We start from the raw sequence: 23,447 nt of genomic DNA on the forward strand, positions 1-23,447 counted from the left end.
ATTGCCCTTTGTGGGTTTTCCTTGTGGATTATTTTCTGAGCGTCTAACGTTTCAGTTGCTGCTCCTCAGCAAAGAAGATTTAAGTATAAATGGGTTGGAATGATTTGTGAGAGTAAGAGTTTTTTGTGTGATAATGATGTATTGTGAGTTGTGCAATTGATTGGTATTGAGTGATGGATTGTTATGCTGCATGTGAGGATTTTGGTTATGTGATATAGATTTTTGGATCAATTGGTGGTTTGATCACTGTGATTCTGATATACTTGTCTTATTTGTGTTGAGAAGTGTTGGTTTCTAATTGGTGATTTGGTAATCAGATTCATCACAGTTCAAGATCTCAAGATATTATTGCTGAACCGGTCTGAAAAAAAGGTAGTGATTTAGGAAATGTTGCATTCACACAGATTGGGATTTTTGTGAACTAATGAGTTTCTTTTCTACTGTTTACTTTAGGTATGTGTCAATGCTGCCCGGTGCTATGTTATTCAGAGGTGGATTGCCACTGGAAGTGTGTTTCCATTAGTGTGAATTGAGTTTGATAAATACTGTGCAGCTGCTAATCTTGTTTCTATTATTTGCTAGATTCTCTCCATTCTAACTTGCCTCTTTTCTACTGTCGAGGATGAGCAGACAAGATTGTATTTGTTATTTGTGTTTTGATAATGACCAAAGGTATTTGTGTTGATTTTCCATTAACGGCTTTTCCCTTGAATAAAAGCTGCACTGTGATTGACTGTCTGACCCGAGGGGTTACGCTGGTATTGGTGAGATGTCACCACAGAGTTGCACTGTCATTAGTTGGTTACTGTCAAACTCGCACTGTCATTGGTTGATCTTTGGCAGAGCCGCATTCGGTTTAGTTGTTGTTCGCTTGTTGGTTTTGTCTGGTTTCCTGAATTATTATGAGTGAAAATAATGGGTGCTGCGTTGAAAAAGCCTAAGCTACTAAGCTTAGCTACTTAGCTTAGCTAAGCTACTAAGCCTAAGCTACTGGTATACCTGCTACGGCGCAACAGAAGTTTACTCCAGAGAGTTCGTATGCGTATGAAATATTGACAGGTGTTGAGTTCTCTGAGTATACCTGGAGTCGTGATTGGCATGAATATACCTCTGGTACCAAAGTTTTGCAGTTTCCTTTAAAGGGTACCTTTAACATTACAAATCTAGATTTTCTGAGACAATGAATAAGAGACTGTTTGAGGCCTTTAATAAATGGGATTGAATTACCACGGAGGAGAGAAAGAGAATGAAGAAATGGGTTTAACGGTTTATTTAGGATGTGGTAAGAAACCATGTGGGATAATCAGGAGAAACACTGGAGAGAGGATATGGCAGAAGGAGCAAGATTTTTAGTTGAAATAGTTAATGAGACAATAGACAAAAAGAACGCTGATGAGGTTAGCAGAAAGAAACAAACAAAGAACAAGATTCAGATGTGGAGGATAACTTATTAAATGATCTTTCAAATTGTAGACCCCCTCTGTATACACAGGCACAAATGTCTCGACGCTTTACCTCATGTGGGTGCGTCCTGACAACTGAGTTTGAGTACACAGGAATTGACGGTGCTAGCTGTAACTAGTGAAAGTGCAACATTGAGTGCAAGAGTTCCACCTGAGGGTATTGTTAATGTTCATACGCCTGCACCTATGGCTGCACCTGTCTTCCTAAAGAGAGAGAGGTTAATATTGTACTCATAAAGATTGAAAATGGAGAATTTTTACAGGAAACAGTTGATTTAAATAGACTGTAATAAATGTAGATGAAATGAGGTACCAGATCAGAGAAGCAGCAAGGTGTGTGAATGAAGTATATGATAACCTTGAGGAATTAGCTGATTAATATATTGTTAATATCAGTGGAATAAGGAATGGATGTATGACATTACAACGCATGCTTTTACCACGCATGCTTTTACATCGCAGTTTTTACAACGCATGCTGTTATAACGCATAGCGTTAAGGGGTGCTGGATAGTGAATAGTTTAATTTACTATTCCAACTCCAGTCCCCGTGGATAGGTGTTGGATAGTAAATTAAATCCATTCCCTATCCTAGAGCGCCCCCCAGCGCAATGCGTTGTAATGACATGCGTTGTAATAGTTGCGTCATAAAGGCACTGCGTGGTAAAAGTTGCGTTGAAAAGGATGTTTCCCATAAGGAATTTACAGAGAAAGTATAAAATGGATTTAGGTGAATCAGAGACAAAATAATTTGGCATAGTGACTTTGATTGATTGATTGATTGATTTTAGCTTTTCTATAGCGCATGCTGCACCCTACGGGCATCCTGGCGCTTCAGACAAAGAACCAACCATGACCAGAGTAGAACAGGTCGTCACAGAGGAGGGAACATGGGATAAAGCCAGGTTTTTAAGTTCCTACGGAATTCCAACAGAGAGCTAACTAATCTAAGGTTCTGAGGGAGCTCGTTCCATAATCGAGCGCCAACCCTGCTAAAAGCCCTTCCTCCAAACCTGGCCCGTTTGAACCGAGGAATTGACAACAGGCCAGTACTGGAAGAACGAAGCTGCCTTGTAGGAAGATACCAACTGAACCTTTCCTGTAGGGGGACTTGGCCAAGCTCATGCACAGCTCGGAAAACCATACATAGAGCTTTGAAGTGGACACTTTCCCTAACCGGCAGCCAATGAAGCTCTCTTAAAGCCGTGGTAGAAGAGGTACTCCGTGGCCTGCCTAGGGCCAGTTTGGCTGCTGCAGACTGGATTCTTTGCAATCCTTGAAAGATGTACCCAGGGGCTCCCAAATAAAGGGCATTGCAGTAATCCAGCCTGCTGCCCACGATGCTGCTTACCACCAGAGAACGATTCTCTTTAGGTAATAAAGGAAGTATTGTGAGCAGCATATGGATAAGAGTAAAGCAGACGCTGGCGGTCTTGATTGCCTGAGATTCCATCTGGAGGTCAGCATCAAACAACACCCCCAGATTACGAACTTTCCTAACCGGGATGAGTGAGTCACCCTCTGGTAGGAGTCTGAAGTCACAAGGCAGTTGTCTAGATATCCTGCCTGCAGAGCAGAACATCACCTCCATCTTCTCGCTGTTAAATTGCAGAGAGTTCCTTCTGAGCCAGACCGTCGTCTGCCGCATGCATTGCTGGAACATGTCCATTGATACTGCGTGGTCCCCCTCCAAGGAAAAGGCCAGTTGCGTATCGTCAGCATAGTTAACTAGGCTGAATCCAAAAGACTTTATGATGGAAAACAGGGGCTGCAAGTAGACATTGAATAAAATAGGGCTAATTGCAGATCCCTGCGGCACCTCGTGAACAACTGGGGATTTACCGGAGGAGAAGGGTGCAAGAGTTACTACCTGCTGGTGACCCTCCAAATAGGACTGAAGCTATTGCAATGCACACCCTCTCACTCCCAGCCTCTTCAGCCTTTCCACCAATTAGAGGTGATTCACCGTATCGAATGCGGCCGACATATCGAGAAGCACTAGAATAGTGGCATTCCCGCTGTCTGCCTGCATACGTAGGTTATCCATCATTGTAGTCAGGGCGGACTCAGTCCCATGCCCCGGACGGAAACCAAACAAGTCTTTATCAAGTAAGAGATTCTTCTGCAGAAAACAGGACAGGGTCCTACTGACTGCTTTCTCCAGAATCTTCACCGGGTAAGGAAGAAGGGAGATGGGCCTAAAATTAGCCGGTACTGATGGGTCCAGAGAGGGCTTTTTATTCAAGGGGGACACCACCACCAATTTCCAGCATTCCGGGACCTTACCTTCTTCCAGGGACTGATTGCAGATCTGCCTCAGCCATGTAAAGGTATTACGCCCTAGAGATTTCCACAGTTTATGGGGAAAAGGATCCTGGGAGAACCAGATGAGACACTGTCACCCAGGTTATCGAAGACCGTTTCTGTTAATGTCTGGAAGTTTTCCAGGTATGCCGACAAATGCGGCTCACACTGAGTCCTATGTTCAGGGTTAGGTTGTGCGACATTAGCATTGTCATGCAAAGTGTTCACAATGCTTGCAATCTTGTCCTGAAAGTGCAGATTGATTCCATCACATAGTTTTTGGGACGTTACAATTTTGTTTTCTAAACATGTAGGGGAGGAAAGGTCTTTAATTATTATCAAAAAAATGATTTAGTCCCGTTGGACGCTTGGATGATAGAGCTGGCATAAAAATCTGCCTTGGCCCTGAGGATTTGCTCTTTATATTGCAGTTGTATCTGTCTAAGAGATTTTTTATCTTCCTCATCGTAGCGTTTCCTCCACTTCCTTTCCGCCTTCTTGTGAAGCGCACAGAGCTGTTTCAGCTCCGCACAGTACTATGGGGCCGAGATTTTACTTTTGATTTTTATATCTTTTTATAGGGATAACTTGATCCAAGGTGTAATCTATGTGATTGGTAAACACTTTATAATTTTCATCAACAGACATTATAGCTGCGAAGTGGGTGACGCCCAGTTCTAATGCAGAAGAACCGGTCCGCTCCAACTTTGCCCATTCCCTGCCTCTCTTTGCAAGCTTACATTAAGGATTTAGTGTAAATCACTGAAGACTGGAGAGACTTCAATAAGTACAGAGAAAAATGGAAAAGGAGAGTTACTATGAAAAAGAAAGGCACAGAGGAGAAGAAGGCAAAGGTTATAGTGAGTGATACCGAACAGGAGACATTGTCAGAATTTCCTTTAAGTGAAATGCATGGAAGGAATTGTGTGCAAGTACCCTGGACTACGGTTGATCTTAATGCTTTTACTACATATTTTTCAAAGTCGAGAGAGTGATATGATACGTGGTACATGGCGATTCATAGATTGGTGATGATTTTGAAAATATGAGATTGTGGTTTCTAGTGACCTATGGGCAGAGTGTAAAGATGCAGCTGCTTGGCTGACTGAGGAACCAGCTACAGCTGCACCTAAGAGTGTTCCAACTGAGGTGGTTTCTGACAAATATAGAACAGTGATAGGCCATTTGAAAAAGAAAGTGCCAAAGAAAGAAGTGAACTGGGGGAAAATTATGAGAGCTACACAAGAGCAAAGAGAGTAAGTGCATCATTATTATGAGAGGCGTATGCAGATTTATAGCAAATAGTACAGGTACAGTGGAGTTGAATAACCAGAAAAAGAAGGTATTAGCAAATTCACATCAGCTTTTATTATGGCGTTTTGTCTGGAACTTGACTTGCATATTCAGCAGAGTCTGATGTGCTGGTATGGTAGCAAACACGAACCTCAAAATTTGGATACCACAAAATTTACCTCATTCAGTTTTTGTACAGTTTACCGGATCGGAGACAGTGTCAAACCTAATTTCATGAGGCAATGCGGCTCCATGTTAATGTACTTCCCCAAATATCAAATTAGCAGCGTAAAAATAGCTCAATAAGGAATGGGATCCACTCAATAATTGAGTTGTAGGTCAATGATAAATTAAAGGGTTTCATTACAATAATAAAAAATCTGAGATACAGAGTCAATGCCATGAGTGTCCTCAGATGTAAAGTTATACAAACAATGCAAAATCAGAAAATATTCTAAGTCTCAAATGATGAGCAAAATAAATTAAGAATTTTGGAGAATAAAAAGAATTTTAGAAAATAAAAAGAATTTTGGCAGCATGCCTAACATAATAGGAAAGTCTCTTGACTTGTCTCCAAAATCAAGTTGTTTTTATACATAATTTTTGCATGGGAAATTAGTAATTCAGAACAAATCAACATGTTGCGAGCAAAATAATCATTTAGTTAGCAAATCAGAACACAAGAATAATACACATCATTGCTTCAACACAAAAGCACCATCCCAATTTTTAAAAAGAAAAATTAGCACCCTCTTTGGTAATGTCATCCAGTGATGTTCTAACAACTATGAAACACTAAACAATAAGACTTTCTCCCAGTGAATACACCCAGTGAAGAAACAAATGTGACAGATACTCGTTGCAATTTTATATTCACACCATTGAAAATTCATTGTGAGTAAAACAGTATAGCAATGAAAATTAGCTAATATGTCCTCACAGCCTGTGGGGAGAGGATGTACGTGGAGGAGAGCAGGAGTGAGTGACCGAAATGGCATCCACTTTGTCTAAAATGGCGTTTTACAGGGAAATGTGGTATAATTAAAACACATTGAAACAAATTAATAAGTATATAATGGTTCTACACATCATAGGAATTTCATTTCAATTGCATTTATATAAATGTAGTGTGTATATGTAAACCAAGTGTAAAGAGGAAGGTTAATCATCATTATGAATGCATAAAATATAAACTTGAAAAACTATTCCATAAATTCCCCCTGTGATTGTTTTGTAATGACTAAAACAATTAATAAAACTTTATTAATCAGGAATTCATTCAGTCTCCATCACATTCTGCTTCTCTCTAGAATGCTCCTCCATCATCTTCAACTGGTTGTAGAAACAATCCTTGATATACTCCATCTCATAATCATGAGACCACTTCCTTTTTAATGGTCTCTATGCATTTTTATACCCACAATTTATAATCAGACGCCCAAAATAGTATAACAAGCGAAACAGAATAATTGTATGAATTGAAGTATAATATATCACATAAGGTACCCCCACCCAAATTATTCATCCACTCACCTACCCTACTAAAACCCTCAGTAACTAGCTTTTTAATCCAAGAACCTATAGCTTCCCTTAAGCCATGGTCTGCGAAAGATTGAAAGTCCTTGAGAGATTGTTAGTCAGGTTTGTGATAAAGGAGTTAATAATAGGACTGTTATCATAAATAAAATTGCACCATCTCTTAATATTTACTACTTTCCAAACACCGCCTTCCTTTGCAAGAAGGCTATCTGATGCTAAGTAGTTCTGCTTCACCATAGCTCTAATACCCCTTCGTTCTGAATTCGTTTGACTTAGTGCTCCAGCTGTGCTTCATGTAAGTCTATCCACTAATGTAGGTAAACGTCTACTTTTCATATCATTCATTGCCGCACCTATAGGGGGAATAATAGCACCTTATAAATCTAGAACTGTCTGTCCAAATCCTCATACCAATGGAATTATCCGTTTCACTCATATGATAAACTTTCCGAAACACTAAAGCAAGTTAACGAGATCCATCCCAATTACATGGCAAATTAAGATAGGCAGTCTTACCAAACACATTATAAATTCCTGTCAGAATCGACTACACCAACCAAATAATCACCATTTGCAACATAACTTCTTTTTCACTCTCACACATATTTAGCCTTGTCATCTTTAAGGGGTTTGCAATGCACTATACACATTTTACCTATCCTCTCGTGTTCCATTCTCAATCTAGGGTGTGGATTCTACTTCTGCTTCTTTAATTCGTTCTCTTGTTGCCATTTCTACTTTCCAATCTCTCACAATCTTACAAAACAGAATAATATAATGAAAGGAAAATGAAAGAATGCACTCCTTGTTTTGTTCCAAATCCACTGGTTAATGACAATTGGTCGCAGGCCAAATTACAGCATGCAGATCCAAATTGTGCAATGCCTAGCATGAAGATTTGATTTCAGAAATATGCTGGTGAACGGGGCGCCTTTTTTCCTGCCCCTCCGAATGTTTGTACTCTATTGAAAAATTACTATAAAGTTAAAAGTTAAAAGACCATCTCAGAGGCCACCTGGGTTTACTCAGCAACATCGAGTTCATCAGTGACAGTTTATTGTTTTTCATTGAAAATATCAAATACCTCTGACCCTGCATTGGGTGGATTAACATACAATTACTCAGGATGTTAAGTGTATTTTAATGTGTTGAAGAAAAGGTCTGGATGGGCATTTCTGCATCATTTGAAGCTTGAAATTAGTCTACCTCTGTGACTTGTAGAAATTGTCAAGATTATTGGAATAAACATGGATTATGAGGATGACCTGATTTAAGATTGGATTCTTTGTTGAGTGATTTTAGCAGTGTGGCTCTACACTGGTGTGCAAGGTGAGCCAGTATATTTCTGTATAGACTGTCAAATTCAAATTTTCTTGCAGGCAAAAAGCTCTTGTCAATGCAACCAGTACTGCCACTTGTGCTGAAGTTACATTCGTCAGACAGGGTGCTTCAAGAACTTCAGAAACGGAACATACTACATAGGAAACCTATAATACTCCAATGTGGTCTTTCAAACAAAAAACATCAAAAAATAAAGTTAGATCAACCATTTCCAGAGAAGTGTCTTTAATAACTTGTCTTGGTTTGGTAAGTAAGTTGATAACTGCACTACAGTCATGCTCACTCTTGTCATCTTCATCCTCATGTTCTACTTTGCCATTGTCTTCACAATCTTTATGTGTAATAGGGAAGCTGTGTTGCTGGATTATGTGAATCACACCTCTTAATCAATATGTTCTCTGCTGCAAGTATAACTTGCTCGTATCTGGTTAGTTGACTGTCATGTTCTTTGTTCCTATAGAGGTTAATGAAACCTCAATTTGGTGTGGGATGTATACAATTAAAGTATGGCTCAACACTATTCATGTACTTTGTTCAATAGCCAAGCAAACAGCTGCAACTGATTTCAGACAACCAGAAAGATTTCCACTACTGGATCCAACACATCTGAAAAGTAGTCTATTGGTCTCATTATCCCACCATGTCTCAGGATAAGGATTGAAAATTCACACCCACACCTCTCATGGCAGTACAAAAAGAAAGTCAAATTATAGTCAAGCATTCCAAGGGCGGTTGCATTGAATATAATCTCTCCTAATGTTAGGAATGCCTCAGAACACTGTTTGTCAAATGGTACCGGATCTTTTATGGCCGTGTGTCAACCTTATTTAAGGTTTCGCAATAAAGGAAAAATTAGGAAGCCAGCAATTCACAGAAACATCTTCACCTCCCTCTGATTGATAGGCTTATTAATTTTCAGAATTGCAGAAACACTTTCTTTTGAGACTTCTAAATATTGTGATAAAGATAAATTACTTCATTTTTACAATACTGCATCTTTGTGAAAGCTCTCAGCTAAATGATTCAGCAAAGCAATTATATCAAGTTTACAACCTTCTTTAGTATTTTATGCAACCAGTAGGGGATCAATATACTGTAGCAAGACTAGTATTAGAGAGCAGTCTCAAATTTTGTTTAGCAATTGCAGGACTTTAAGTATATTCTTGTGGGATCCTTCACCAAATAAGAGCTTTATTTTGAATTTGAAATGTAAACACATTTTGGTACTCCTCATGGAGAGGAAATGAAAAGAATGTTCGGTATAAGTCAATGCCTATATACACCTTTGCATCTGAAGGAATTTGGAACATAATAACTGAATGGAGTCGCTACTACTGGACAACATGGAATGACAACTTTAAAAAAAATTCTCAGGTCCTGCAAAATAGACCATTTCCTACTTAGACCCTAATTGTGAGATTTTGTCAGAGTGGGGGCACGGTGGTGCAAGCCATCGCTCCGTCAAAGCTCACACCCCCAACCATGAGATTATGACCTTCCAGGGGAATGGCGGGTGGGCAGCATGGCAGTTCCACCTGCGGTGCCCTTTGAAAGGCGGTGGTGCCTTTTAAAAAGGCACAGCAATGGGAACCTTCCACAAGGTTCCTGTACTGCATTGACTCAGAGGTCCATGCCATGCAGGAACCCATGTGCATGCACACAGGGGGGCACATGTTATACCACCCTGTGTTCATCCACATATGCATGAGGCACAGGGGGGCCCTATAGGCCCCCCTCTGTTTCCTCTCCACCAGGCTTTTCATGGCGGTGGAACCAACATGAAAGCCTGGTGGAGAGGAAACTCACAATATGCATGGCAGGACCACTGTGGTCCCACCATGCATCTTGCTGCCTCTCACCGCCGCTCCAATGCCAGGGAACAGCGTTTCCCTGGTAGAGCAGGAGGTCACCAGTCAGTCCGGCTGCCCGACTTGTAATTGGTGTGGCGGTGGCTGGATCCGCCACCACCACGAGCCTGGCAGTCCTTGGACCACCAGACTAGGAATTAGGGCCAGAGTCTCTTTATTTCCATCAGGGCAGAGTTGCAAGGGCTACCAAGCACTTCATGAAGGATTCCCTGCTCAATCATTTTCTCAATATCCGGTTTCAATCCTTATTCAACTTCTTTTAAAAGTGTATACTGTTTAATTCTGGAGAAAGAATCCATTAAGCTTTACCCTAATTTTAACTGATTCAGCATTTTTTATCAGGTCTATCTCCTTACCAAAGAAGTCCCACACCTCTTCTCTGACAGTGTGTCTTAAATCTAGAGCCATGTGATCTTTTGTTAAAGATGTACACAATTGAACCCTCAAATCTTTTGATTTAATTTTAGACACTTCAACCTCATTTTATGTTTAACTTACAACACCATCCAATGTGCAGTAAATAATACAATTCATTTTGCAAAGCAAGTCTCTGCCCAAAAATTTACAGGACTTGAATTACATGTCTTATTTTAACTGGGATACCTTTTTTAACCTGTTTAACAATGTATTTATTCCTGATCACTACAATTTGGACTTCTGTTCCTGAGAGGGGTAGGTTTGGGACTTTTACATAGTGAACTATAGAACTCATAGCTCCTGTATTGATTAAAAATGAAAAAGGTTTCCATTGACTTCGCCATGAATGTATGGGCCACTTTGGTCTACCTCTGAGGCTGCTCCAACTAAACAATCATCCTCCCCTCTCGGGCATTGTCATTAAGAATTATTCCCTGAAGAATACTAAGAGTCATTACTCAGGATCAGTGGATTCTGCTGGTAACCGTGTCTATTTGTTATTTTAGTTTTGGTGTTTTGCTGCAGCACTAGGGATGAAGGCATTGCCATGTGAAATGATTTCTAATCATGCATACTCAGCACAGATGTTGACTAAGTTGGGACCCTTGACAATGTATTTTTATGCATCTGGGAAACAAATTCATTGTGGATTCTATTTGGATTTTTTCTGCCTTCCCATTTCAAGTGGCCAATTATATCACTGGAATGACAAGCCATGTTCCTCTTCAACATTTTAACATTTACATTAATTCCAGAAATGTTCACCGTTCCCTGTCCACCTCCTTTCATTTGCACTGACCTATTTCCCATTCTCGCACCTTGCATTTGTGCCATTCCATTCACATCTCTTGACTGGGTGTGAGTGTTTGATTGGTTCAGATGCTCCGTCCATCACCACCCCCTTTTGTACCATTTTTTTCGCCATAAGTTGGCAGGGTATGCTCAGACGTGAGTCCCTTGCTCACTTTGCCACTGGATTCAAGCAAGCCGGGCTGAAGACGGCTGAAATGCCAGAAACCGGTCCTCGGAAGCTTGTTTCCGGTCCAGGGAAGGCATGGCTTGGCAGTTCGGGCTGGACTGTTCCCATGAGGCACAGGGTCAGACTGATTTGCATATGGCCATGTCTGAACTGGGGTGGCAGAGTGGGCTAAATAACGGTGCTGGATTAAACAAAGATCTGTTGACTGGGTGTGAGTGTTTGATTGGTTCAGATGCTCCGTCCATCACCGCCCCCTTTTGTACCACTTTGTTCGACATAAGTTGGCAGGGTATGCTCAGACGTGAGTCTCTTGCTCATTTTGCCACTGAATTCAAGCAAGCCGGGCTGAAGATGGCTGAAATGCCAGAAAGCGGTCCTCGGAAGCTTGTTTACGGTCCAGGGTAGGCGTGGCTTGGCAGTTCGGGCTGGACTGTTCCCATGAGGCACAGCGTCAGACTGATTTGCATATGGCCATGTCTGAACTGGGATGGCAAAGTGGGCTAAAGAACGGTGATGGATTAAACCCAGATCTGTTGACTGGGTGTGAGTGATCGATTGGTTCAGACGCTCTGTCCATCACCACCCCCTTTTGTACCACATTCCATTCACTTCAGCATTTTTCCATTTCACTCTCTTCCCTTTTTTCTCAATTGAATCTTTAATGTGAGGTCTTAAAGTAATTAGTGCTGGAACCACTCATCTGAAAATCAGGTATTCTGCAGTGGCAATCAAGACCCCCTGGCCTCCTGAAACACCTCTCAAACCTGCCTCTCAGCTAGGGAGTATCAGCAGGTGTCCCAAAATGGAAAGAGATTTGGAAGAGAGAGAAAGAACACTGCCACACCTTGCTGACTGATCCAGCCAGGCACCCGGAGATTTGGGAGTGTATGGAGGACAGCGTGACTCCTGTGCGTATGATGTAATCGCAATGAGAGAGACAACACACATGAAATACATGCATTGAAAATCAAACAGGGAATAGCACTGTTTTAACAAGGGCATACTTCAAACCACAAATCACTCGAAGTCTTTTGCTTAATAGTCCCCACAGGTGTAGAAATATGCAAGTTTCTCTCTTCTGTAATTGAAAGGGTGTGTGGAACTCTTCTTTTCACAGTTCCAATGTATGACCCAAGTCCTGTTTCTTGTCGCTTTTAGTGCTCTGTACTGTGGCAAGTAACGCTGGTCAAAAGTGCTAGCTCAACTGGGTAAGCAATTGTCAGAGTGTTATCAAATGAGCACACAAACAATAAAGGCAAAACGAAATAAAAGCAACCGTTGCAGATGATCCGCGATCTGTATGTTAAGAACTTCCCTGGATTAATTTTAGCCATAACGTGCTGCCGCGCTGTATTAGGATTAGTAAATACTTAGATGGTTCTTGTTTTATCTTCCTCATATTCGATGTCTTGATGCAGGAAGACGTTACCCCAAGAAGTGGACTTTGCAGTCAGAGTCGAGTAAGAGCAGCTCCGACGATTCTCAGGTAAGAACGCAGCGCACACGAGGTCCGATGCGGGAGGGTGCAGGGAAGCCAACCGAAGGGTGGTGGCTGAAATGTGGTATTTATACTCCCAGAAACCAAGATGACCACCCGATAATGTGGTGCAGCACTGTCACGTACAGCCGCATGTTTCCACGGAGGCCACCAGCAGTGAGTGAGGCTGCAAGTAAGGAAAGATATTTCTATTACAAAGTGAGCCCCATTCAACACACTGAGACTCGCGGGGCTCAACATCATGTTTCCAAATATGCAACAATGTCCTGACAAATGTTTCAAATATGTTCTGGCAATAAACAGTGTTTTCCAAGTATGTATTTTTTACAGAGTTTTATATAGCGCGAACTTGACCTGGTTCGGGTATCAGAGTGATTTACATAGCACCAGTTGCATTACATGAGGACACATTCATTTTTTGTTAGGCACGGGGAGATTAAGTGATATGCCCAGAATCACAGGATGTTCAGCGTTATTGCCAAGACTCAAACCCAGCTCCCCATATTCGAGGTCGGCCACCCTAGCCGTTAGACCAACTCCTCTCCCCTGTGTAACTATATACACAACAGTGTTCAGGCTATAATAAGCAATGTTCAATCATACAGTTACATGACACATAAGCAAAACTCAACCATATAGTTAGACAAATGTGCATAACACCCTACCCAAGGGGGCCTAATAGATATATTATTAAACAAGCACCTTGGGAATGATGACAGATGAAGCAGGGTACGGTGTGTTCCCTGAAAATTAGACCCAAATCCTTAATTTCATCATGAGTCAAATCAATTTTATCATTTTTTCCACATTCTTCATTTGACTAATGTCAAGCTCATATTAATTAGCTAATTTATCAAATTTTCCATGTACTCCATTCACACATCTGGCTGCATCTTTAATCAAGTGCTTAATGTTGGCAGCATTGTATGACAATAATCTGTTTAGATCAATTTTCCCTTGTAACATTTGGCCAAATCCAATTTTTAAAAGACCAACATTAATTGCCATCTCTTTAGGAGTCTCTTTAACCACAACTGTTGTAACAGGTGGATCAATTTGAATTTGACAAACAGTTGGATATTCTCTGGTAGTACTCGTCATGCTGTCATTGCAACTTCAGATGGTGAACTTGCTATCATGCTCACAACCACAGCAATAGGTGGCCTCTGGATTTGCACTGCTGTACTATCTCCTGCTGCACCCATATCTGGTACGCTGTCAAGACCAGCACCAGTTCCCTCGATCCTGTCGGTGTTTGGAGGAGATCTGAAATTCAAAAGGTCATTTAAAAAATGATCCTCCTCATTGGAATCATGATTCTGTTCTTTTCCTTCATTGTTTTTTCTTTCTGTCATCTATTTCTTTAATTTTTGCAGGGAAAACTCTCACACCATCCATTATATCCCCCCTCTCGCATTTCTCATGATGATCCAATTTATTTTCTAACCAATATCTAAATGAGCCCTTCACTAACGTGAGATGTTTTTTGGACAGATGTTAGGGCTAGAACATTTGTGCACAAACAAAACCCCTAGGGGAGTGTGGTGTTTTCACTGTAAATGTGCTCGGTCCCCTAGAACAGTTGAGCCCCCTCTTTATGTCCTACATTTTTCAAGACAGCACCCATTATTTTGGCTCAAACCGATCGAAAAAAATCATACAAAAAAACTAGCGAACATCAACTAATCCCAGTGTGGCTCTGTGAAAGGTCACCCTATCACGGCACAGCTTTGTCAACAACCAACCTATGTACAGCTTTGTGGTGATGCCTCAACAATGAAATGATGAAATGAAATGATTACGCTCTTGTATAGCGCACGACTACCCGTAGGCATCTCGGCGCTTGCTTAGGGAACCCGTCCTGGTATTCCCCAGTGAGATACCCCGGCAGGGTGTCCACAAGGTGAAAGCCAGGCATCCCGCCGCGAGGGGCCGTAGTGGAGATTAAGCAAGCTATTGCCCAGAGTCACAGAGTGTGACCCCGTGAGCTGAGTAGGCACCGGAACGAGAATTATCGAGTCCGTGGAATTTTTGAGCCCGAGACCCGCCGAGGCGGGGAATCGAACCCTGGTCCACGGCTAATCTCAGCTTCCGGGTCTGCCGCCTCTAACCACTGAGCCACGCTTCTCCACTAACTGAGCCACGCTTCCCAGTGCAGCTCCCTAGCTTGCTAACCAATCACAGAATGACCAATCTGTAAATGAGGAAAAGATTCAGAATCTTTCTCACTTAATTTTACACAAAATAAAACTTGTCTGCTCAACCTAAATAAGAAGAAAATCAGCAGGTTACGGTAAGGCAATGCTCGCAATCAATAGAAATAAACCCTGTTACTTTTATCTTTGACAATGCATCTGAGTTGCTTTCCCACATCGAAGTGACTAGCAACTCAATAACTTTTATGAAACAACAACCTTCAATATTCCAAGTAATCAGACTACATTAATCTTTAAAGCATTACACCTAAAATACCCACTAACAGAAACAATATTACATTAAAATAAAAACACCCACACTAGTAGGTAACAGTAAACTCTTGTCAATGAGAACAAAATATCTCTTAAAACAATGTGCCAGGTAACATGATTATCTCCAAAACGAAGGCCAGGAAAATCATTATAACAAATATCAAGTCCACATTCCAGAAGCAATTGAAATCCAATATTGCTTTTGCCGACATTCTAACCATCTTACCTCCCATTTCCCATTTGCTGAAAACCACACATCAAGAGCATTCTCCGTAGCCTCCATATTTTCAACAATTTGCTACAAATATACGATTCTCCTATTACCCGCTGCTTCAGCTTGCAATCTAACAGATGAGTTCTAGCAACTTTCCCTGTTAAAGTTGAATAAAGCAAAAAAGCTAGCAGTAAAAAAGTAACATAAAGTGTTTTTCTTATGTGGAGATCTATATTAAACTAAATCAACACCTTAGGGTCAACTGGAGGAAGAGGGGGGTCGTGCTCCATATCTGCAGATGTTTGATATAGTTCTATAATTCTCCTTTTACCCCCTGCTTCAGTTTTATTCCAACAAGTGATTTCTAGCAGCTATCCCTGTTAAAATTAAGGGCCCGATTAGGATTGCGGTGAATCCGCATCCTCCGGGCCGACGGTGGCTCGGCCCGGAGGATGCGGATTCACCGCTGCGGTGACTGAAAAGACCCCCGCCACATTAGGATGGCTGGGGGGTCCGCGGCGGACGGCAAGACCGTCCGCCGCTTTTGACCGGCGGAAATGGTACATACATATGGTGGCGGTGTCTGCGAGACACCGCCAGCCATATTATGATGCCCGCGGTCCCATGCCTTTCCACGGCGGCATTGCTGCCGTGGAAAGGCATACGGTCTTTCCTGTGGGGGCTCGTTGCGGGCCCCCGCGGTGAAGGGGGGTCGGGGGTGCACATGGGGGGTACCTATGGTACACGCCTGCATGTGCATGCACAAAGCGGCAGGCACCGCGCGGTGCCTGCCACTTTTTGCATGCAGATGCAAAGCATGCATTTTTAACCTTGCGTCGGGTGCTGCTTCAAGCAGCACCCGCCGCAATGTTAAATATACAGGATGTGACCACCAGGGTGGCGGTCACATCCTAATTCCGACGGAGGGACCGCCGCTGCCCCTGCAGACGGTCCCTCCACCTTGGGGGTGGCGGACGGACGCAGGTCCACCCGCCATCATAATAGGCCCCATAGTAAGGAAAAAAGCAAACAGCCAAACAAAAAAACATAAAGACGTCCTTTTTGTCGTGTGTAGAAATCCCCAGATACATTACTATGTTCTGTTACTCTGTGGAAAAGTAAATTTTGCCATGTTCTGTGTCCCTACGTGTCCTCCATCTTATGTTATGTGTGCATGATTAATATGCATATGTATTCCCCATGTTCGATTAAAGACGCAATTACAGTTGTGTCCATCTCTAGTATGCCAGTTTCCAGTTCTCGTGAATACTACGAATATTAGGCCTATGTAAAGTTACGTTGCCACGTTTCTCAGTGTGCACGTTATTTCATTGTAAAGTCCCCGTTTTCTAGGCCTCAAATGGGCCCGGACACCAGATTCAGCTTCTGTCTCCTGAACCCTCGCTGAGGAGCGATACAGCCCCCACCTGTATCCTCGACCCTTCACTTACTTCCTGCCTCGCAGTGCCCGGCTCAGCCTGGCTCTGCCTCTGAGTCTGCCAAGAGTATGTTATGATTCTAGTTATCAGTCCAGCCCTCCTTCTCTGCATTCCTAAGCTACTGAATCGCATCAATAGTTTCCGTCATTGTCTAGCCTTTACGTCTCCATGTAAGAGAAATACTGTATTTATGGTCATTTAATATTCCTCAACACGCACTACATATAGAATAATGCATGCTCCAGTCTTAGAGTCTGTTAGCCTTTACCCCGATAACTTATGGATTCTATCAACATGTTCTCTAAACATCAGATACTAGATATTGTTTAGGCACATGTCGCCCTGACTCTCCAGACTTCAGTCTCTGCTCCTAGCACAGAGTTCATAGCCCCCAGCTTCTCCTAGTAACACGTCATTGTCAGTTTGCGCGCACCATTAGGTTAGAGGTCCCGGCTCCTTAGGTAGCCCCCTCCATGTTTCCGCCCCATTTATGACATACTCTGTTACGTTTACATCACATGTCTATGTATACGCCTCCTGTTACACCTACTTTCACCCTTATCTTTCGCGACTGCTATCGACCACACCCACTGCTCCGCCTATTGTATTCACTGTAATGCAACTGTTTTAGTATATATGCTTGTGTACTGTTATTAAAGTTAGCGCGCTCATCCCAGATCCAGCCCCGGCAGCTGTCGGGCCCCCCTGCCGGGCCCTGTCATCCTATTCCTGTGCAGGTTGTCCTGTTCCTGTCCTTTATGCTGTATTAAACCTGCAAACTCCTACTACCTCGAATCTTGACTCTTATTTATTGAGCTATCTGTTATTCATTTATCCATTCAAAAATAGAGGTATTATTTATTTATTTACCACATAATGGCGCCCGAACAGGGACTTGCCCTTTCCCCACGCGCCGGTGAAGCCACGCCGGCCCCCTGACCCTCTGCAGCCGTGACGGAACCATACCGTGCACGTGCAGATATTTCTGCTTCAAGTATCCCTCAGGCCCACGGAGGAGACGGAGGTGGCGGTCCAGCATCCAGACGAGGCGGTGGAGGAACGCGGCGAGTCCCGACCAGAGCCCAAGCCGAGAGTCCAAGGTCCGAGGTATCCGGAGGCCCACCCGTAACAGAAGTCCGAAGTTCGTCCGTCCGGCGTCGAAGCAGTCCAGTCCAGTCCGAGGCCTTCCGTTCTTGCTGCCCGGTGAGTACCATTGCTGGGGTAGTATCTAGACAGGGTCAATCTAATTGACTCTGGTCCGTGGGTTGGTGGTACACAGACCCACAACGAAGTGTCCACTTTGGTGGATGCGGGTCCTAACGTGTCTCTTTATGAGACCGGTAAGTTTCGTACTGTTTTAGCAGTACATCTAGTTTCTGTTCTAGTCAGTTCTGTTTCTCGAGAAAATTCATGTATTCTGTTTTCAGTATTCCAGGTAGTATTCTGTTCGAACTGTTATTTTAAATGTTTTTCATGTATTGTAATGTCGTGGTATGAATGTGGAGTAATTATCGTGTTCATTGTGTATTGTAATTGCGTATTGTGTCTAGGTTACAGTTCAGTCATGCCCTTATTTTCTAAACTACGTCAGTTAAAAACCAGAAAAGGTCTGCTAGAAGCAGCAGTTCCTGTCCCGCCTAGGGACAGTCCAGGTCATTTTATGTATCAGAAGCATGGCATAAGTGCCATATTATATCTAGATTTATGGGTGGAGTACACCAAGGAATTAGAAGAAAAGTATAGATGGCCCGTATCGGGTACATGGGATGCCGAGTGCATCATGCGAGTAGAAGAAACATTATGGAAAAAGAAAGCCAGACAGTCACAGAAAGATGCCATCGAGTTATGGCGCAAAGAATCTCATAAGAGAACCGAAAAAGAAATCAGAAAGTCAGAATTAAGTAAAGAATCTTTAGAACGAGCCCAAGAAAGGGAATTAATCGAGATAGGTGAACGAGTCAAAACCGAACAGTCAGACAGACAGAGGCATGCCCTTATTAAGGGTATGTATCCTCTTCTTGCCGAGGGCTTGCCAAAAGCGACCCCGGAGGCATCCAGTAATTTTCCGCCACCATTAGTTCCGACTAAGCTACGTCACAAACCGACCGCAGCTGATATTTTTATTTCGTCCTATTTGGACGACACAGTCCCAGAATATGCAAATCCTGTTCCGCCAGCTCCTGTAAATAATGTAAATCCTGCTCCTCCAGTCACCGGAGTACCTGTTACGGTACCCCCGGTCCAGCCGACATTACAATTTCCCACCGCACCGGTACGACGAGTATCAGTCGACGATTCCGGTTTAGGGGCCGCAGGAGGAGGTCCTCCTGGTACCCCGCCACCACACCAACGTAGAACGTTGGCCGAGTTACATGAATGTGCGTTACAGCGTACGCCCAAATATAAGTCCGTTGCAGATATCCGACGAGCTCTCACTGAATGCTGCTATGATCCAGTTGCAGGTGATGATAGTACAGTTATATATTCCATCCGTGTAAGACGGGTGACCGGGTATTTGGACACCCTACCGGATATGAAAGGAGATCTAGACAGAATATATCGTTTCATCCGTACAGGGGATGATCCAGAAAGTATTGGCGAAGCCATGTCTCAAAGGAAAGCTGAGATCCAGCTCATGTTATTAAAGTTTCTGATTAATTGTCTAATAAGAGAACAAGATTATCCGACTAAAGATCCGGCCGAAATGAGAATCCTGACAAGGTGGAGTGATAATATAGCCGAGGGTAAACACAGGACACTCAGTAGTATAGAGAGTATGTACAAGAAAATTCGTAAAGAAATAATAAGGTTACACGAGAAACGCAAAGAAGCACTAGTAAACGAGAAAGAAAATGACTCTTCTACTGAAGAGGTAGACGACGAGAATCCCACTAGAATAGCGTATTTAGGTAGAACTAGACTTTCAGACCGCCATTTACGCCTAGATTACAAGAAAACTGTTCCTCATCCAGCACCAGAACAAGGTTCTCTAGAACAAGTATTTCAAGCTACCGATCACATTCTGAAATCACGAATCGGTTACAGTGAGTTAAGTACTATGCATGAACAAGAACTAGCCCGATCAGCAGTCCGATGGATTACTGATTCTACCACTTTTCCAGACGAAATAGTGGCACAAATGTTTCTGAAACTGCCTCCAGCCGAGCAACGACTGGTGGGTATGTATATGATTCAGCACCTCATTACTCTGTATGAGGGTCAACATTCTGATCCAGGTCCGTTACACGATGTCCTGAACGAGTTACTCCAGTATAGATGGAAAGGTCTAGGTACCGATTTAATTAGTGTCATTCTAGAACAGCGCCACAAATATAGAACGTTTTTGAACCCGCATTTTGTTCATGTCTCACCCCCAGAAAGTAAACCCTTTTACATAGATAGACAGAATCCGTTACGAGAAGTACACCCAGTCAGGACAGCAGATGGTGAAATGCAACGAGTGTTTGTTTACACCCCGATTACAAAGATGGAACTCTTAGAGATGAAGAAATTAATTCCCTGTCATGACAAAGATCCAGCAGGGTTCCACCGAGAATTAAAAGACATGCTCCGTATGGGAGAATACACGTATCCAGATATTATTAAATTGTTAAAAGTCCTGTTGCCCGCAGGGGTATACGAGAAACTCAAGGAAAAAGAATGGGAGGTGGGAGAGAAAAAGATCGATTGGGCAGTTCTCGAAGCTGAAGATAAGATACGAGTACCAGGTACCGGTCTTGGAGAGAAATGTAAAGAATTACCAGAACTGTTGATACAAGTTTTGCCAAGATTATTAGCCACTAAAAAGGAAGACTGGGATGCAATCTCAGCCTGTAAACAGAAACAAGACGAAGACACTAGTGATTTTTATTCTAGATTCGAGAAATGCTTTAGTATTAACAGTGGCCTCAAGACAAGTAGCGAGTCATACCCTCATCTTTTTGTTACTAAATTAGTCGAGAATTCAAGTCCACAAGTTAAGAACCGAGTTTTGAAAGTCGAAAGTACCTGGCAAGCTAATACCCCGTCCCAGATGTTACAGATGCTTCAATATCACCAGAATAGAATCAGAGAAGAGCAAGATCATGAAAGAAAACGTATGAAAGATACGAAAATGAAAGTACTAGTTGCACAATCTGTTCCTCAAGGCAGTCAGAAGAGGGGTACGAATCAAGCCAGTCATCCTGCAGTTCCCGTTAAAGGGACATGCAATTATTGTAAACAGCCAGGTCATTATATAAACGAGTGTGCAGTTCTGAAACACAATATAGCTACTGGTAAAACTAAAGAAAGACCACGTCCGTCTAGACAAGAACAAGTTTCACAGACTTCTCAGCCACAGAATGTACAACAGACAGTTCCAGCACCGCAGCCTATTGCTGCAACACAGCATGTTACACAGCAGATGTACCAGTATGCACAGTCCGAGTATCCAGAGTATCAGCCATATTCATGAAACAGCCTAGAGAGGGAGGTAGGCTTGCCTCTCATCGAGATACCTGTAGATCAAGAGGGTCCCTATGTTCATAGTCAAGTACTAGGGAAAGACAGAAAGTTTTTGATTGATACAGGGGTAAGTAGGACGACCATCAGTCACGCCGAAGTTCCAGGGGCTCCGCTCTCAGGCTCTAGAAATGTTTCCCTTGGTTTTTCAGGAAAGCCTATTGTAAACGAGATATCTAAGCCAGTTATTCTAGAAGTAGGTCCATTGTCCCGCACTACTGATCTGTTACTTACGAAGTCATGTCCAGAAAATCTGTTAGGCATTAAAACACTGAAAGAATTAGGTGCAGTTATTTGCTGCTCCCCAGAAGGAATACGACTGTTCTTACGTGACTTCAAGGGTCACTATGTATTACGAGATTTTGATCCAAGATTGTCTAATGTTCCGCAGCATCTATGGGCACAAGGTCCAACTGATGTTGGTTATATGCAAATCACACCCCATCGTGTGACTCTCAAACCAGGTGTAGTGTTACCACGAATCAGACAGTACAGATTGCCACCTGAGGCTGTAGCAGCCTTATCCAAAATTATTGACGAGCTCATCGCTCAAGGAGTAGTTGTAGAAACTGACTCCAATGTATGTAATTCTCCGATCATTCCAGTCATGAAACGTACTGATCCAAATGCACCCCCAGTATATCGATTAGTGATTGACCTTCGAGAACTCAACAAATGTATTATTCCCCAGTACCCAGTTGTCCCAGATATCTCTTCCCTATTGACAGCCATTGATTCTGAAGCCTCATTTTTTACAGTCATAGACCTCAAGAACGCATTTTTCAGTGTCCCCATTCATCCAGACAGCCAGTTCCTTTTCGGATTTTGTTTAAATGGAAGGAGCTATATGTTCACACGAGCTCCTCAAGGTTTCACAGAAAGTCCAAGTATTTACAGTCAAGCACTTAAGAGACAACTAGACAATATTCACATGCCAACTGACACTGCCCTGCTCCAGTATGTCGATGATCTACTGATCACAGCCCGTTCTGAACGTGCTTGCGAGCGAGCATCCCTTACAGTCTTGTATTTCCTTGCCGAGATGGGGCACAAGGTGTCCCCTTCGAAGCTTCAATTCTGTGTCCAGCAAGTGATCTATTTAGGCCACTTACTGTCCAAGAGGGGTAGGCAGTTGACACCTGACCGTATCCAGTTAATAGCGAGTCTTCCTCAGCCCAAGACCCAGAAGGAGGTACGTGCTTTTATCGGCCTCACTTCTTATTGCAGACAATGGATTCCTCAGTATGCATTTCTAGCCAAGCCACTGATACAGTTAACGACACAGGAGGCAGCCGTATCGACTGTCCTCCCTTGGACATCTGAACATACACTTAGTTTCAATGAGTTAAAGAAAGCCTTATGCCAAGCTCCAGTTCTAGCTACACCGAACTACAGTAAGCCTTTTACACTTTTCGTCACTGAACGTGAAGGTACAGCATTATCTGTTCTTACACAAGATCAAGCAGGACAATACAAGCCCTGTGCTTATTTTTCGAGCACACTAGATCCTGTAGCCCAGGCGCTGCCTGCGTGCCTCAAGTCAGTTGCAGCCACAGCACTAGCTATCAGACAGAGTGATTCCATAGTGTTAGGACATTCCTTGACAGTACAAGTTCCACACTCTGTGGAAGTTCTTTTAAACCGAACACAGACTCAGCACTTGACAATTGCACGTTTAACAGGTTATGAATTGACACTGTTCCAGCCACACATAGAAATCAGACGCTGCAACGTTCTAAATCCTGCTACACTGTTACCATCAGTTACTTCAAATCCTGCCACACACGACTGTGTGGAAGTAGTTAACATTATGACAAAGCCAAGACAAGATCTGACAGACATTCCATTACCAGATCCCGACCTGACACTTTATGTGGATGGTTCATGTATGAGAACAAGTACAGGAGAATTAGTAGCCGCGTATGCAGTGACTACAGACACTGAAGTTATAGAAACACACCGTATTGACACCCTGTCTGCTCAAGCAGCAGAGCTAGTTGCTCTGACTCAAGCCTGCATACACGCTAAAAACCTGAAAGTTAATGTTTACACAGATTCACGTTACGCATTTGGAGTCGTACACGACTTCGGAGTGCTCTGGCAGGAGAGAGGTTTCATGACT

This window comes from Lissotriton helveticus, chromosome 7, assembly GCF_964261635.1.
Source record: "Lissotriton helveticus chromosome 7, aLisHel1.1, whole genome shotgun sequence".
NCBI classification, from domain to species: domain Eukaryota; kingdom Metazoa; phylum Chordata; class Amphibia; order Caudata; family Salamandridae; genus Lissotriton; species Lissotriton helveticus.